Raw genomic sequence first — 17,679 nt, 5'->3', positions numbered from 1 at the left:
GCGAGTTCGAGACCGGCTGGGTGCCCTTTTATCCATGAGGCACTGCACTGCCTCCGGCAGCCGAGTTCGGGGCCCGGTGAGGGCTCCAGACTCCAGGGGCTCCGACCCGGAGCCTCCGACCCGCAGAAGGTGCTCCCTGGCCGGGCAAAGTCTGGCCGTGTGCGGGGTGGATGATCCCTGCTCCGCCTCACGCGAGTTCGAGACCGGCTGGGTGCCCTTTTATCCATGAGGCACTGCACTGCCTCCGGCAGCCGAGTTCGGGGCCCGGTGAGGGCTCCAGGCTCCAGGGGCTCCGACCCGGAGCCTCCGACCCGCAGAAGGTGCTCTCTGGCCGGGCAAAGTCTGGCCGTGTGCGGGGTGGATGATCCCTGCTCCGCCTCACGCGAGTTCGAGACCGGCTGGGTGCCCTTTTATCCATGAGGCACTGCACTGCCTCCGGCAGCCGAGTTCGGGGCCCGGTGAGGGCTCCAGGCTCCAGGTGCTCCGACCCGGAGCCTCCGACCCGCAGAAGGTGCTCCCTGGCCGGGCAAAGTCTGGCCGTGTGCGGGGTGGATGATCCCTGCTCCGCCTCACGCGAGTTCGAGACCGGCTGGGTGCCCTTTTATCCATTAGGCACTGCACTGCCTCCAGCAGCCGAGTTCGGGGCCCGGTGAGGGCTCCAGGCTCCAGGGGCTCCGACCCGGAGCCTCCGACCCGCAGAAGGTGCTCCCTGGCCGGGCAAAGTCTGGCCGTGTGCGGGGTGGATGATCCCTGCTCCGCCTCACGCGAGTTCGAGACCGGCTGGGTGCCCTTTTATCCATGAGGCACTGCACTGCCTCCGGCAGCCGAGTTCGGGGCCCGGTGAGGGCTCCAGGCTCCAGGGGCTCCGACCCGGAGCCTCCGACCCGCAGAAGGTGCTCCCTGGCCGGGCAAAGTCTGGCCGTGTGCGGGGTGGATGATCCCTGCTCCGCCTCACGCGAGTTCGAGACCGGCTGGGTGCCCTTTTATCCATGAGGCACTGCACTGCCTCCGGCAGCCGAGTTCGGGGCCCGGTGAGGGCTCCAGGCTCCAGGGGCTCCGACCCGGAGCCTCCGACCCGCAGAAGGTGCTCCCTGGCCGGGCAAAGTCTGGCCGTGTGCGGGGTGGATGATCCCTGCTCCGCCTCACGCGAGTTCGAGACCGGCTGGGTGCCCTTTTATCCATGAGGCACTGCACTGCCTCCGGCAGCCGAGTTCGGGGCCCGGTGAGGGCTCCAGGCTCCAGGGGCTCCGACCCGGAGCCTCCGACCCGCAGAAGGTGCTCCCTGGCCGGGCAAAGTCTGGCCGTGTGCGGGGTGGATGATCCCTGCTCCGCCTCACGCGAGTTCGAGACCGGCTGGGTGCCCTTTTATCCAAGAATCAACTGGAGTGTGGAGCTTCTACGGGCCTCCAGGGGCACTGCCGACCCAGAGCTGTGCCCCGGCTTCAGTTCTCTGTATCTCAGGAAGTTTTTTATTTATACATTTATTTCATCCATAATCTCTGGCGCCTAACTGATGAAAGGAACTGCTAAACTTGGTTCAATTACCACAGAATCCCAGTGTGCTATAGGCTGGCCACTGCTTGGTAGGAGTTTCCCGTACGTGAGTGACTGTTCCTTGCTTCCTTCACGCCCCGCTCAACCTCGTCTTCTTCTAAAGAGTTTGGCGCTGTCCTCAGAAGCTTTGGTCTTACTCAGCACCTGAGTGGCCCCACCAAGAGCAAAGGGCACACTCTGGACCTGCTAATGACAAAGCGGGTTAATATTTCAAATTACAGTGTGGTAAATGTTACTTTGTCTGATGGTTTCTGTATTTCTCCAGGTGCAATGAGTTTGCAGTCTTCTTTGCAAGACTCAGTTCAGAACATTAAAAATACCATTATTTGCAGATAACAAGCACGCAGCCAGCTAGACAACTGGAGTTAACCCATTTTGCATTTGTGGCTGACAAAACTTTCCAAGAGATCACCACAAGTCTGAATTCCACTACATGCTGTCTTTATGCATTGCCGACTAGATTTTTAAAGTCTATGGTGAGCAGTCTGTTGGCTCCAATCAATCAAAAAGTCAACATGTTGCTTGGATCTGGAATTTTCCCAAGATCCTTAAAACTGCAGTCATTAAGCCTCTCTTAAAGAAGAGCAGTCTTGATGCCACAGTGCTAAATAATTACCGGCCCATCTCAAACCTACTACTACTCAGTTGTCCATTCAAGTATGCAAATTATTTACAATGACAGAAAATGCGCTGCTGTTACAAATTGGAATAAGATGGAAAAGTATCCCTGCACACACAGATTAACTGCACTCTTTTCACTTTTTGATTCTCAGTTTGTTGGCAAGGAATGACTGATGTGGACTCATTTTGGATGAAAAACGTGTTTTGCGTTTGTGGAAACGCACCATGGAAGGATGTATGGACTCTGTGGCGCAATGGATAGCGCATTGGACTTCTAGGCATAATTTGCAAGGGCATTTAAAGGTTGTGGGTTTGAGTCCCACCAGAGTCGCTAATGGTGAGAGAACATATTAGTTTTTTACAATGGAAAATCTGCTCGCTTTACTATCTGATGAAAGGCACTGCTGAACGAGGTTCAATTGCCAAGGGTGCTTGAAAAAGTAAGCAAATACATCGGCATTATGTCAAATAACATTATCTTGCAATTTTTCCTCAATATCCAGATTAACTGCAGTATATTGAGTGCGCAATAAATTGGCGAGAGTCGATTGATTGAAAGACTTCCAGTTTTTTTATAGCTACATTGGTACAGGGGATTTAGCTCAAAGGTAGAAAGATTGATGCCCTCGTTCTCCATTAAACACAGTTGATTGGACAGGGGCTGAACTTTCGAATGTTGCTGGCTCGCTTTAAAAAAAAAGATATTGCGGCTTGTCGAGTCACAAATATTTAATTGGGCGGGCTGTTTGTCTCTGTGGCGCAATTGGCCAGCGCGCTCTGCTGTTAACCTGGAGGTTGGTGGTTCGAGCCCACCCAGGGAAGATTGAAAGAGCTATTGCAGGCAAAATCTATGAGGTAACATTGGTCACTGAATATCTTGGTGAAACAGGTTAAAGTAGCATTTAAGAGGCTCTGTGGCTTAGATAGTCAAAGTGCCTGTCTAGTAAACAGGAGATCCAGGGTTCAAATCCCAGCAGTGCCTTAATGATAGCCTTTCAAGCAAATCAGTTGTTTACATGTACAGAAAACCTTATCACCCGAAAGAGCTCTTACATTTTGCAATTAGAGATTGAAAAGTATCCCTGAATAAACAGAGTAAATGCACTCTTTTCACTCCTTGTTTCTCAGTTTGATGGTAAGGGTTGATTGAATGATTGATTGATTGATTGATTGATTGATTGATGTAGACCGTTTTCGGATGACTGTTTTGCTTTTGTGAAAAAGGGGAATCAGACAAAAGTTGCAAAGGCATTCAAAGGCTGTGAGTTCGAGACCCACCAAAGTTACTGTTGTAACCCCTGTTATCTACATTGGTAAATAGGAAAGCCTGCTTGTGTTATTAACTGATGAAAGGAACTGCTAAACTTGGTTCAATTACCACAGAATCCCAGTGTGCTATAGGCTGGCCACTGCTTGGTAGGAGTTTCCCGTACGTGAGTGACTGTTCCTTCCTTCCTTCACGCCCCGCTCAACCTCGTCTTCTTCTAAAGAGTTTGGCACTTTCCTCAGAAGCTTTGGTCTTACTCAGCACCTGAGTGGCCCCACCAAGGGCAAAGGACACACTCTGGACCTGCTAATGACAAAGCGGGTTAATATTTCAAATTCCAGTGTGGTAAATGTTACTTTTTCTGATGGTTTCTGTATTTCTCCAGGTGCAATGAGTTTGCAGTCTTCTTTGCAAGACTCAGTTCAGAACATTGAAAATACCATTATTTGCAGAAAACAAGCACGCAGCCAGCTAGACAACTGGAGTTAACCCATTTTGCATTTGTGGCTGACAAAAGTGTCCAAGAGATCACCACAAGTCTGAATTCCACTACATGCTGTCTTTATGCATTGCCGACTAGATTTTTAGAGTCTATGGTGAGCAGTCTGTTGGCTCCAATCAATCAAAAAGTCAACATGTTGCTTGGATCTGGAATTTTCCCAAGATCCTTAAAACTGCAGTCATTAAGCCTCTCTTAAAGAAGAGCAGTCTTGATGCCACAGTGCTAAATAATTACCGGCCCATCTCAAACCTACTACTACTCAGTTGTCCATTCAAGTATGCAAATTATTTACAACGACAGAAAATGCGCTGCTGTTACAAATTGGAATAAGATGGAAAAGTATCCCTGCACACACAGATTAACTGCACTCTTTTCACTTTTTGATTCTCAGTTTGTTGGCAAGGAATGACTGATGTGGACTCATTTTGGATGAAAAACGTGTTTTGCGTTTGTGGAAACGCACCATGGAAGGATGTATGGACTCTGTGGCGCAATGGATAGCGCATTGGACTTCTAGGCATAATTTGCAAGGGCATTCAAAGGTTGTGGGTTTGAGTCCCACCAGAGTTGCTAATGGTGAGAGAACATATTAGTTTTTTACAATGGAAAATCTGCTCGCTTTACTATCTGATGAAAGGCACTGCTGAACGAGGTTCAATTGCCAAGGGTGCTTGAAAAAGTAAGCAAATACATCGGCATTATGTCAAATAACATTATCTTGCAATTTTTCCTCAATATCCAGATTAACTGCAGTATATTGAGTGCGCAATAAATTGGCGAGAGTCGATTGATTGAAAGACTTCCAGTTTTTTTATAGCTACATTGGTACAGGGGATTTAGCTCAAAGGTAGAAAGATTGATGCCCTCGTTCTCCATTAAACACAGTTGATTGGACAGGGGCTGAACTTTCGAATGTTGCTGGCTCGCTTTAAAAAAAAAGATATTGCGGCTTGTCGAGTCACAAATATTTAATTGGGCGGGCTGTTTGTCTCTGTGGCGCAATTGGCCAGCGCGCTCTGCTGTTAACCTGGAGGTTGGTGGTTCGAGCCCACCCAGGGAAGATTGAAAGAGCTATCGCAGGCAAAATCTATGAGGTAACATTGGTCACTGAATATCTTGGTGAAACAGGTTAAAGTAGCATTTAAGAGGCTCTGTGGCTTAGATGGTCAAAGTGCCTGTCTAGTAAACAGGAGATCCAGGGTTCAAATCCCAGCAGTGCCTTAATGATAGCCTTTCAAGCAAATCAGTTGTTTACATGTACAGAAAACCTTATCACCCGAAAGAGCTCTTACATTTTGCAATTAGAGATTGAAAAGTATCCCTGAATAAACAGAGTAAATGCACTCTTTTCACTCCTTGTTTCTCAGTTTGATGGTAAGGGTTGATTGAATGATTGATTGATTGATTGATTGATTGATTGATGTAGACCGTTTTCGGATGACTGTTTTGCTTTTGTGAAAAAGGGGAATCAGACAAAAGTTGCAAAGGCATTCAAAGGCTGTGAGTTCGAGACCCACCAAAGTTACTGTTGTAACCCCTGTTATCTACATTGGTAAATAGGAAAGCCTGCTTGTGTTATTAACTGATGAAAGGAACTGCTAAACTTGGTTCAATTACCACAGAATCCCAGTGTGCTATAGGCTGGCCACTGCTTGGTAGGAGTTTCCCGTACGTGAGTGACTGTTCCTTCCTTCCTTCACGCCCCGCTCAACCTCGTCTCCTTCTAAAGAGTTTGGCACTGTCCTCAGAAGCTTTGGTCTTACTCAGCACCTGAGTGGCCCCACCAAGGGCAAAGGGCACACTCTGGACCTGCTAATGACAAAGCGGGTTAATATTTCAAATTCCAGTGTGGTAAATGTTACTTTGTCTGATGGTTTCTGTATTTCTCCAGGTGCAATGAGTTTGCAGTCTTCTTTGCAAGACTCAGTTCAGAACATTGAAAATACCATTATTTGCAGATAACAAGCACGCAGCCAGCTAGACAACTGGAGTTAACCCATTTTGCATTTGTGGCTGACAAAAGTGTCCAAGAGATCACCACAAGTCTGAATTCCACTACATGCTGTCTTTATGCATTGCCGACTAGATTTTTAGAGTCTATGGTGAGCAGTCTGTTGGCTCCAATCAATCAAAAAGTCAACATGTTGCTTGGATCTGGAATTTTCCCAAGATCCTTAAAACTGCAGTCATTAAGCCTCTCTTAAAGAAGAGCAGTCTTGATGCCACAGTGCTAAATAATTACCGGCCCATCTCAAACCTACTACTACTCAGTTGTCCATTCAAGTATGCAAATTATTTACAACGACAGAAAATGCGCTGCTGTTACAAATTGGAATAAGATGGAAAAGTATCCCTGCACACACAGATTAACTGCACTCTTTTCACTTTTTGATTCTCAGTTTGTTGGCAAGGAATGACTGATGTGGACTCATTTTGGATGAAAAACGTGTTTTGCGTTTGTGGAAACGCACCATGGAAGGAAGTATGGACTCTGTGGCGCAATGGATAGCGCATTGGACTTCCAGGCATAATTTGCAAGGGCATTCAAAGGTTGTGGGTTTGAGTCCCACCAGAGTCGCTAATGGTGAGAGAACATATTAGTTTTTTACAATGGAAAATCTGCTCGCTTTACTATCTGATGAAAGGCACTGCTGAACGAGGTTCAATTGCCAAGGGTGCTTGAAAAAGTAAGCAAATACATCGGCATTATGTCAAATAACATTATCTTGCAATTTTTCCTCAATATCCAGATCAACTGCAGTATATTGAGTGCGCAATAAATTGGCGAGAGTCGATTGATTGAAAGACTTCCAGTTTTTTTATAGCTACATTGGTACAGGGGATTTAGCTCAAAGGTAGAAAGATTGATGCCCTCGCTCTCCATTAAACACAGTTGATTGGACAGGGGCTGAACTTTCGAATGTTGCTGGCTCGCTTTAAAAAAAAAGATATTGCGGCTTGTCGAGTCGCAAATATTTAATTGGGCGGGCTGTTTGTCTCTGTGGCGCAATTGGCCAGCGCGCTCTGCTGTTAACCTGGAGGTTGGTGGTTCGAGCCCACCCAGAGAAGATTGAAAGAGCTATCGCAGGCAAAATCTATGAGGTAACATTGGTCACTGAATATCTTGGTGAAACAGGTTAAAGTAGCATTTAAGAGGATCTGTGGCTTAGATGGTCAAAGTGCCTGTCTGGTAAACAGGAGATCCAGGGTTCAAATCCCAGCAGTGCGTTAATGATAGCCTTTCAAGCAAATCAGTTGTTTACATGTACAGAAAACCTTATCACCCGAAAGAGCTCTTACATTTTGCAATTAGAGATTGAAAAGTATCCCTGAATAAACAGAGTAAATGCATTCTTTTCACTCCTTGTTTCTCAGTTTGATGGTAAGGATTGATTGAATGATTGATTGATTGATTGATTGATTGATGTAGACCGTTTTCGGATGACTGTTCTGCTTTCGTGAAAAAGGGGAATCAGACAAAAGTTGCAAAGGCATTCAAAGGCTGTGAGTTCAAGACCCACCAGAGTCACTGTTCTAACCCCTGTTATCTACATTGGTAAATAGGAAAGCCTGCTTGTGTTATTAACTGATGAAAGGAACTGCTAAACTTGGTTCAATTACCACAGAATCCCAGTGTGCTATAGGCTGGCCACTGCTTGGTAGGAGTTTCCCGTACGTGTGTGACTGTTCCTTCCTTCCTTCACGCCCCGCTCAACCTCGTCTTCTTCTAAAGAGTTTGGCGCTGTCCTCAGAAGCTTTGGTCTTACTCAGCACCTGAGTGGCCCCACAGAGGGCAAAGGGCACACTCTGGACCTGCTAATGACAAAGCGGGTTAATATTCGGCAGGAGTTATTAAAAGTTGGTTTAATAACTGTAAAGAGACTAAAAATCTTGGGAGATATACAAGATAAGCATTTGTAAAGAAACTTGGAAAGACCTTTTTTCCACATCAAATTTTACAGTTCTTCAACCACACATGAAGAGTCACCTGAACAGGGACTTGAACCCTGGACCCTCAGATTAAAAGTCTGATGCTCTACCGACTGATGGACGCATCATATGGCAATGGCATACAGTACATACATTGGCCATTCACTCACCTTAGCCAGCACAACAGCCCAGAGGCAGCCATGAAGACACGTGAAGAGGATCCATTGCGTTGTCAGTGCAGGCAAATAAATGAACCATTTTATTGTCACCACTTGTGCTTCTTCATGTTCCTCATTTGGTTTGTCTTGTCAAAAATAGGAATTGTACTGCAGCAATCATGACTCTTGTTCCAAGTTTTATTTCCAATTAGACCTCAACCAGAGCCACTGTCTGTCTGCAATTCACAGAAAGTGCTTCATAGTTGGATTGTAGTTTTAGCTTCGCCCCCACTTGAATTGAATATTTTTGTATGGGTACTTTCTTTGTGTGTGAGTATTTTTCATTCTGATCATTTTTGCCAGAGTTCATTTCTATACAGCTACTTTTTGCTAAGGTAACATTTTGATCCAAGTCGTGTCTACCCTTGCCCTCATGTGCTATGTCTGTGTGCATTTAATAGTGCAATTATTTGTAAAATGGCTTATGATTTTCATATTTTGGCTAATAAATAAAAGTAGATCCTGATTACCTAGTCTTGATCAATGTTCGTGTAGTTCTGCACCTTTATAATGTAGCTCCAATTTGAGCTATGTGAAAGACAGTTACACAAAAGACTTGCAAAACAAATAGTAGATTTACTCAACAGGGCAAATCAAAGAGAGCAGCCATGTAGGATGCAGGCACATGCTCTGTGGTTTCATTGTGTAGAGGTCATCACATCTGCTTTACACGCAGAAGGTCCTGGGTTCGATCCCCAGTGAAACCAGCTGTGTGTTTCATGCAAACTCTCATTGACTTTGAGCATGCTGTTGGTGCTTTAAAGCTCCATGACTTTACTGTGCCCCTCTTGCATACTGAAATAAAAGCTTCATCTGTTGAGCTCATATTGTGTTCAATAGCTACAGCGTACCTATCATCTTGTATCTTTCATTCAGTCCTCTAATTCTTTCAACAAGGTTTAAAGAAATGCGCTTTCTATGTTCTCATGCAGAAATCTGGGGATGAACCAGGGACTTCTAGATCTTCAGTCTATCGCTCTGCCAAATGAGTTATTTTGGTAAGGACAGCTGGTGGGTTCATGTCTTAAACAGGAACCTACTTATACACCCCAAGCATTTGATATTTGCTGGATGCCAATGGAAATGCGTGTGCACAATCTCTCTAGGTAACTTTGCTGTGGGTTGGTTATCAATCTGATATGATTTAAAACACACGTTCAAGGGTGTTTTTTACATAGGGGGACAATGTGAAGATTGTTGCGTCATTCCACCCCAAATTCTGTCAACAAGTCGGCAGGAGTTATTAAAAGTTGGTTTAATTAAAACCCTTTAAGCGCCAAAGTCGCAGAAATGCGACTTTACCGTACAAGGAAATTTATGAAATAATAGTAGAAAATGAATCACTTCAGTCATTGGTCGGTTCGGTGCAACTTCCTCTTATTAGCCAGGTATGATCTAGGGCAGATCCGGTAAGGAAAAAAATGGCCGGAGGAAGTACACGTGGCATGCAATTTACAGCAGATTCTGACTCTGAAGGAAATTATCTCCCCGAGAGTGACGATGGATTTCCAAGTGGAGATGAAGGGACTTCGAAACAACGGACAGGTGCAAAGGACAGACGGAGGCGAGGAACCAGTGGAACCAGTGGCTGCAGTAAAACTTGCCCGGTGGATGAGAGCTGGGACATGCTGAGAGAGGTCGAGGTATTTGAGGCATGGATCAAACCTTTTGAAGACCCAGTTGGCTACACAGGAGAGATGGATCTGACGGATGCTAATCCATTTGATATTCTGTCACTCTTTCTGACCGATCAGTTTTGGACTTTCATTACTGATGAGACAAATAGATATGCACATCCGTGTATGGCACCTATGATTCTGAAGCCACATTCAAGATTTCTTGAGTGGTATCATGTATCAGTCACCGAAATGAAAGCTTTCTTCGCTTTGCATCTCTCCATGGGCCTTGTTGAGAAACCTGAAATCGAGGATTACTGGGGAACATTTTGGCTTACACAAACGCCTGGATTTGGAAATGTAATGTCAAGAAACAGATTTGAAATCATTCTTTCGTTCTTTCATTTTGTCAACAATAATGATTATGTGAGAACAGGCGAGCCCGGGCACGATAAACTGTTCAAAGTCCGCCCAATAATAGATTTGATTATTCCCAAATTTGCAGCAGTTTACAGTCCAATCAAGGAGCTTTCTTTAGATGAAATGACAATAGCTTTCAAGGGGAGATCTTCACTAAAATGTTACTCTCCGAATAAACCTGACAAATATGGCTATAGAGTGTATGCCCTGAGTGAAAGCTGTTCAGGGTATGTTTTGCGCTGGTCAATGCACACTGGACAGTACAAAAATAATGCAAGCAACATCAGTGCAACACACGCAGTTGTCCGTGAGTTGGTTTCTCCCTTTACGGGCAAAGGACACGAGATTTACATGGACAGTTACTATACCTCGCCTGTAATTGCAAATGAATTAGCAGATTTGGAAACTGGACTGTGTGGGACGGTAAGGATTACCAGGTTGGGGATGCCAAAATGCCTTGGTAAAAGTGTCTTACAGCTGAAAAAAGGAGATGACCCAGTTTTTTGCAGAAAGGGAAAACTCCTGGCTTGTGCTTGGCACGATACTAAACGTCTCACCATGTTGTCCACAGTCTATGGAAATGATTGTGTTCAGAGGAGGATCCGATCCAAGACAGATGACACTGGCTTCCGTGACATCAAAAGACCTGTATGTGTCGACCAGTACAACGCCTACATGGGTGGAGTGGACACTGCTGACCAGAGGATGAAGACATACCTCTTTCCACACAGGTCCCGGAAATGGTATCATCGCATATTCAATGCCATTATAAGCATAAGTATTGTCAACTCACACATCATATACACCAAATCCACTCCAGGCCCACACAAACCTTTAAAGGTTTACATTCAGAACATTATTGATGCATTACTGGCTGATCACTCCAAAAAACAAGAGAGGCGCTCAAGACCGGAGGGTGAAATGCCACAGAGACTCACAGAGCGTCATTGGCTTTGTCAAGCAGAGGGACGTCCAGACTGCGCCGTGTGCTCTGACCGCTCTCGTACCAAAGGCAGGCGGCAAACAAAGTACAGGTGCCGTCAGTGTGGCGTTTGTGCGGTTCCATGCAACGAGAGATACCATACGCTAAAAAACTTTAAATGCTGTCATTTGGATATGTAAAAGTGCAGGGTACCTTGACCCTGGATGGACATCTTTTCTGTGATGGCTCTCTCCTTTCTTCACTGCTTTCTCCACAACCTGCCTGGCACCAATGATGGATGTATAAGTTGGAAAAATAAAAAAAATGAAAAAAATACATAATAAATACCGTGTTTGTCATCATTTGGTCAGAACTTGTAATCAGGGCCCGAGTTTGAAGATGTGAGCAAAAGGGGTGAAAATGGGTTAAAATGTGAAAAAACACCAAAATGAGCAAAATGAAATAATCCCCCATCATCAGTGCACTGTTTGCCCCCAGAAAAGCACTCCCCTGGGGCCTGGAGGTGATCTGACCACCAGAATATAGTACCATATACCCCTGATGGACTTAGAAAAAAAAACGAGCTTCCAGCCAATAGTACACTATACCCGAGGGACTCTGTCGTTTTTCGGCAATAGTACACTATACCCGAGGGACTCTGTCGTTTTTCGGCAATAGTACACTATACCCGAGGGACTCTGTCGTTTTTCGGCAATAGTACACTATACCCGAGGGACTCTGTCATTTTTTGGCAATAGTACACTATACCCGAGCGACTCTGTCGTTTTTCCGGGCCGTAGTATGAAGTTGTGAGCAAAAGGGGTGAAAATGGGTTAAAATGTGAAAAAACACCAAAATGAGCAAAATGAAATAATCCCCCATCATCAGTGCACTGTTTGCCCCCAGAAAAGCACTCCCCTGGGGCCTGGAGGTGATCTGACCATCATAGTATAGCACCATATGCCCCTGAGGGACTTAGAGTAAAAACCGAAATAGTACACTATACCTGAAAAGACTCTGTCATTTTTCGGCAATAGTACACTATACCCGAGCGACTCTGTCGTTTTTCCGGGCCGTAGTATGAAGTTGTGAGCAAAAGGGGTGAAAATGGGTTAAAATGTGAAAAAACACCAAAATGAGCCAAATGAAATAATCCCCCATCATCAGTGCACTGTTTGCCCCTAGAAAAGCACTCCCCTGGGGCCTGGAGGTGATCTGACCATCATAGTATAGCACCATATGCCCCTGAGGGACTTAGAGTAAAAACCAAAATAGTACACTATACCTGAAAAGACTCTGTCATTTTTCGGCAATAGTACACTATACCCGAGCGACTCTGTCGTTTTTCCGGGCCGTAGTATGAAGTTGTGAGCAAAAGGGGTGAAAATGGGTTAAAATGTGAAAAAACACCAAAATGAGCAAAATGAAATAATCCCCCATCATCAGTGCACTGTTTGCCCCCAGAAAAGCACTCCCCTGGGGCCTGGAGGTGATCTGACCATCATAGTATAGCACCATATGCCCCTGAGGGACTTAGAGTAAAAACCGAAATAGTACACTATACCTGAAAAGACTCTGTCATTTTTCGGCAATAGTACACTATACCCGAGCGACTCTGTCGTTTTTCCGGGCCGTAGTATGAAGTTGTGAGCAAAAGGGGTGAAAATGGGTTAAAATGTGAAAAAACACCAAAATGAGCAAAATGAAATAATCCCCCATCATCAGTGCACTGTTTGCCCCCAGAAAAGCACTCCCCTGGGGCCTGGAGGTGATCTGACCATCATAGTATAGCACCATATGCCCCTGAGGGACTTAGAGTAAAAACCGAAATAGTACACTATACCTGAAAAGACTCTGTCATTTTTCGGCAATAGTACACTATACCCGAGCGACTCTGTCGTTTTTCCGGGCCGTAGTATGAAGTTGTGAGCAAAAGGGGTGAAAATGGGTTAAAATGTGAAAAAACACCAAAATGAGCCAAATGAAATAATCCCCCATCATCAGTGCACTGTTTGCCCCCAGAAAAGCACTCCCCTGGGGCCTGGAGGTGATCTGACCATCATAGTATAGCACCATATGCCCCTGAGGGACTTAGAGTAAAAACCGAAATAGTACACTATACCTGAAAAGACTCTGTCATTTTTCGGCAATAGTACACTATACCCGAGCGACTGTCGTTTTTCCGGGCCGTAGTATGAAGTTGTGAGCAAAAGGGGTGAAAATGGGTTAAAATGTGAAAAAACACCAAAATGAGCAAAATGAAATAATCCCCCATCATCAGTGCACTGTTTGCCCCCAGAAAAGCACTCCCCTGGGGCCTGGAGGTGATCTGACCATCATAGTATAGCACCATATGCCCCTGAGGGACTTAGAGTAAAAACCGAAATAGTACACTATACCTGAAAAGACTCTGTCATTTTTCGGCAATAGTACACTATACCCGAGCGACTCTGTCGTTTTTCCGGGCCGTAGTATGAAGTTGTGAGCAAAAGGGGTGAAAATGGGTTAAAATGTGAAAAAACACCAAAATGAGCAAAATGAAATAATCCCCCATCATCAGTGCACTGTTTGCCCCCAGAAAAGCACTCCCCTGGGGCCTGGGGGTGATCTGACCATCAGAGTATAGCACCATATGCCCCTGAGGGACTTAGAGTAAAAACCGAAATAGTACACTATACCTGAAAAGACTCTGTCATTTTTCGGCAATAGTACACTATACCCAAGCGACTCTGTCGTTTTTCCGGGCCGTAGTATGAAGTTGTGAGCAAAAGGGGTGAAAATGGGTTAAAATGTGAAAAAACACCAAAATGAGCAAAATGAAATAATCCCCCATCATCAGTGCACTGTTTGCCCCCAGAAAAGCACTCCCCTGGGGCCTGGAGGTGATCTGACCATCATAGTATAGCACCATATGCCCCTGAGGGACTTAGAGTAAAAACCGAAATAGTACACTATACCTGAAAAGACTCTGTCATTTTTCGGCAATAGTACACTATACCCGAGCGACTCTGTCGTTTTTCCGGGCCGTAGTATGAAGTTGTGAGCAAAAGGGGTGAAAATGGGTTAAAATGTGAAAAAACACCAAAATGAGCAAAATGAAATAATCCCCCATCATCAGTGCACTGTTTGCCCCCAGAAAAGCACTCCCCTGGGGCCTGGAGGTGATCTGACCATCATAGTATAGCACCATATGCCCCTGAGGGACTTAGAGTAAAAACCGAAATAGTACACTATACCTGAAAAGACTCTGTCATTTTTCGGCAATAGTACACTATACCCGAGCGACTCTGTCGTTTTTCCGGGCCGTAGTATGAAGTTGTGAGCAAAAGGGGTGAAAATGGGTTAAAATGTGAAAAAACACCAAAATGAGCCAAATGAAATAATCCCCCATCATCAGTGCACTGTTTGCCCCTAGAAAAGCACTCCCCTGGGGCCTGGAGGTGATCTGACCATCATAGTATAGCACCATATGCCCCTGAGGGACTTAGAGTAAAAACCAAAATAGTACACTATACCTGAAAAGACTCTGTCATTTTTCGGCAATAGTACACTATATCCGAGCGACTCTGTCGTTTTTCCGGGCCGTAGTATGAAGTTGTGAGCAAAAGGGGTGAAAATGGGTTAAAATGTGAAAAAACACCAAAATGAGCCAAATGAAATAATCCCCCATCATCAGTGCACTGTTTGCCCCTAGAAAAGCACTCCCCTGGGGCCTGGAGGTGATCTGACCATCATAGTATAGCACCATATGCCCCTGAGGGACTTAGAGTAAAAACCGAAATAGTACACTATACCTGAAAAGACTCTGTCATTTTTCGGCAATAGTACACTATACCCGAGCGACTCTGTCGTTTTTCCGGGCCGTAGTATGAAGTTGTGAGCAAAAGGGGTGAAAATGGGTTAAAATGTGAAAAAACACCAAAATGAGCCAAATGAAATAATCCCCCATCATCAGTGCACTGTTTGCCCCTAGAAAAGCACTCCCCTGGGGCCTGGAGGTGATCTGACCATCATAGTATAGCACCATATGCCCCTGAGGGACTTAGAGTAAAAACCGAAATAGTACACTATACCTGAAAAGACTCTGTCATTTTTCGGCAATAGTACACTATACCCGAGCGACTCTGTCGTTTTTCCGGGCCGTAGTATGAAGTTGTGAGCAAAAGGGGTGAAAATGGGTTAAAATGTGAAAAAACACCAAAATGAGCCAAATGAAATAATCCCCCATCATCAGTGCACTGTTTGCCCCCAGAAAAGCACTCCCCTGGGGCCTGGAGGTGATCTGACCATCATAGTATAGCACCATATGCCCCTGAGGGACTTAGAGTAAAAACCGAAATAGTACACTATACCTGAAAAGACTCTGTCATTTTTCGGCAATAGTACACTATACCCGAGCGACTCTGTCGTTTTTCCGGGCCGTAGTATGAAGTTGTGAGCAAAAGGGGTGAAAATGGGTTAAAATGTGAAAAAACACCAAAATGAGCCAAATGAAATAATCCCCCATTATCAGTGCACTGTTTGCCCCCAGAAAAGCACTCCCCTGGGGCCTGGAGGTGATCTGACCATCATAGTATAGCACCATATGCCCCTGAGGGACTTAGAGTAAAAACCGAAATAGTACACTATACCTAAAGACTCTGTCGTTTTTCGGCAATAGTACACTATATACCATTGGACTTAGTCGTTTTTTGGGCTCGTGGAAATAAGCGTTCAGCTCAAGAGTCCCGGGCTAAATCACGCTGCTCCCGAGAAATTCCTACGCTGCTCTCACGCGGGATGTGCAAAATGGTAATGCTGGGAGGGACGGGCGGGCGGTTTTTGAGAATGACGTTTTTCGCAATCGAAACAGGTACATTTCCTGGTTGTGCGGCTACCGGGGGAGGAGCTCGTTTGACGGACACACGAGAACCGCGATCGATGGGCCCCGTTCTGGTTTTATCCAGCTTCCAAGGCTCCTTCACAGCCGTAATCTCAAGTCATGGTTCGGAGGTGCGGAGGTGAGCGTCGGATCACGGAGCCTCTGAATGGAGCCCCGCGCTCCGCGCTCCTCCGCGCTCTAAGCGCCGCTCAGACCGGGCATGAGAGGGTCTATTTTCGGCTTGATTTTACCAGACTCGCGGGCACTTCCAGAAGCTTGCTGTTTGCTCTGATTGCTCGGGGCAGAGCACAGTGTCACGCTGACCACGGGCTGTACGTGGAGGTGAGAGCTGGTTGTAAGGCGGATCATGGAGCCTCTGAATGAGCCCCGCACTCCTCCCGCTCTTAGCGCCGCCCAGACCCGGCATGAGAGGGTCTATTTTCGGCTTGATTTTACCAGACTCCGGGGCACTTCCAGGCTGACAACGGGCTGTACGCGGAGGTGAGTGCTGGTTGGAGATGCTGGGAATTGAACCCAGGACCTCATACATGCCAAGCATGAGCTCTAAAATGATAGAATGGACAAAAACAATCAATAAGATAAGATAAGATCAGATCAGATCAGATCAGATCAGATAAGATAAGATATTCCTTTATTGTCCCACATGGGCACGATGGGTTCATACACAGGCCCCAGATGTACAAGGTTGTGGTCCGAGCTGCCCAGGGGAGGGAGGGGGAAAGAGGAATAAGCCTCCTTGGTGTTGGCAAAAAACAAGTCCAATGTTCTATTGTTTCTGGTGGGGCAGGTAACATACTGGGTGTATGTTGGTAGAACAGAAGAGGGAGAAGCGTGGTTAAAGTCACCAGAGACGAGGGAGAGAGCCTGTGGGTGCTGTGTTTGCAGCCTACAAGTGCAGGAGAGCAGTGCTTCACAAGCATATTCAGCATTGGCAGACGGGGCCACATAGACTGCGATCAAAATCACATGTGAGAACTCCCGGGGCAGATAATATATCTTTTCTTCCCGCATTCTCTCGTTCTGTCCGCCCGCAGCAGATGAAAATTGTCCAAACCTACAATAGAGTCTGGCATTTCTGCTGTTAACCAGGTCTCTGTGAAAATCAAGACACTGCTGTCCCTATAAATCCTCTGGGACCGCATGAGGCTCGCTATTTCCGTCATTTTATTTTGAAGGGACCTCACGTTACCCATGACTACGGCGGGAACCGACTTCCTGTTTGTCCCTCTCTTCTCTCGGAGTTTACGTCCAGCCCGTCTGCTTCGTTGCGTTTTCCTTATGATGTCCGCCGGGATAACGTGAAGATCTCCGGGTAAGACGACTGTTCTCCGCAGTTTCATTAGTTCCTCCTTTGTGTAAGCGCGGTACGGCGCCGACTCAGAGCCAAGACACATCGCCACGACACGACGAAAACACTCAATCCAGCCGAATAAAGTCAAAAACAGTTGAATTAAAAATGATTCCAGCGCGTGTCCCTATCCTACAGTAAAATAGAAAAAATATACTAACTATATTTACAAAATATAGGAGATAAAGCACAATAAGTGTGAGAAAAAAGAGAGAGCGTTTACACCGGGCTGCTAGCTGTACCAGCGCCTTATGACGTATAAAGAAGGCCTCATTGATGCTTGAGAGTTAAGGAACAGTTCTGTATGTAATAGATATAAGCCCATTCCACGTGCAACAAGTCTAGGGATTAGTATTTTCCTTGTGGCTCAGCCTATTAGACCATGGACCTGAAATCCAC

General features: G+C 45.8%; 4 non-coding genes across 4 annotated transcripts; all 4 read left to right on the top strand.

Moving 5' to 3' along the window:
- The first annotated feature begins 2,415 nt into the window (after nt 1-2,415).
- On the top strand, nt 2,416-2,506 carry trnar-ucu (transfer RNA arginine (anticodon UCU)). Its single transcript is given in 2 exon segments — nt 2,416-2,452; nt 2,471-2,506. It is a non-coding gene; the product is annotated as a tRNA-Arg (tRNA).
- Nucleotides 2,507-4,423: 1,917 nt separating this feature from the next.
- trnar-ucu (transfer RNA arginine (anticodon UCU)) lies at nt 4,424-4,514 on the top strand. Its single transcript is given in 2 exon segments — nt 4,424-4,460; nt 4,479-4,514. It is a non-coding gene; the product is annotated as a tRNA-Arg (tRNA).
- Nucleotides 4,515-6,431: 1,917 nt separating this feature from the next.
- On the top strand, nt 6,432-6,522 carry trnag-ucc (transfer RNA glycine (anticodon UCC)). The gene is given in 2 exon segments: nt 6,432-6,468; nt 6,487-6,522. It is a non-coding gene; the product is annotated as a tRNA-Gly (tRNA).
- A 2,204-nt stretch (nt 6,523-8,726) lies between these two features.
- On the top strand, nt 8,727-8,799 carry trnav-uac (transfer RNA valine (anticodon UAC)). The gene has a single exon. It is a non-coding gene; the product is annotated as a tRNA-Val (tRNA).
- Nucleotides 8,800-17,679: the final 8,880 nt, after the last annotated feature.

This window comes from Eucyclogobius newberryi, unplaced genomic scaffold (assembly GCF_026437365.1).
Source record: "Eucyclogobius newberryi isolate DKJ021-1_F unplaced genomic scaffold, fEucNew1.0.hap1 SCAF_83, whole genome shotgun sequence".
NCBI classification, from domain to species: domain Eukaryota; kingdom Metazoa; phylum Chordata; class Actinopteri; order Gobiiformes; family Gobiidae; genus Eucyclogobius; species Eucyclogobius newberryi.
Note: the sequence above shows the minus strand (reverse complement) of the source record. Positions and strands in the feature narration are given on the sequence as shown.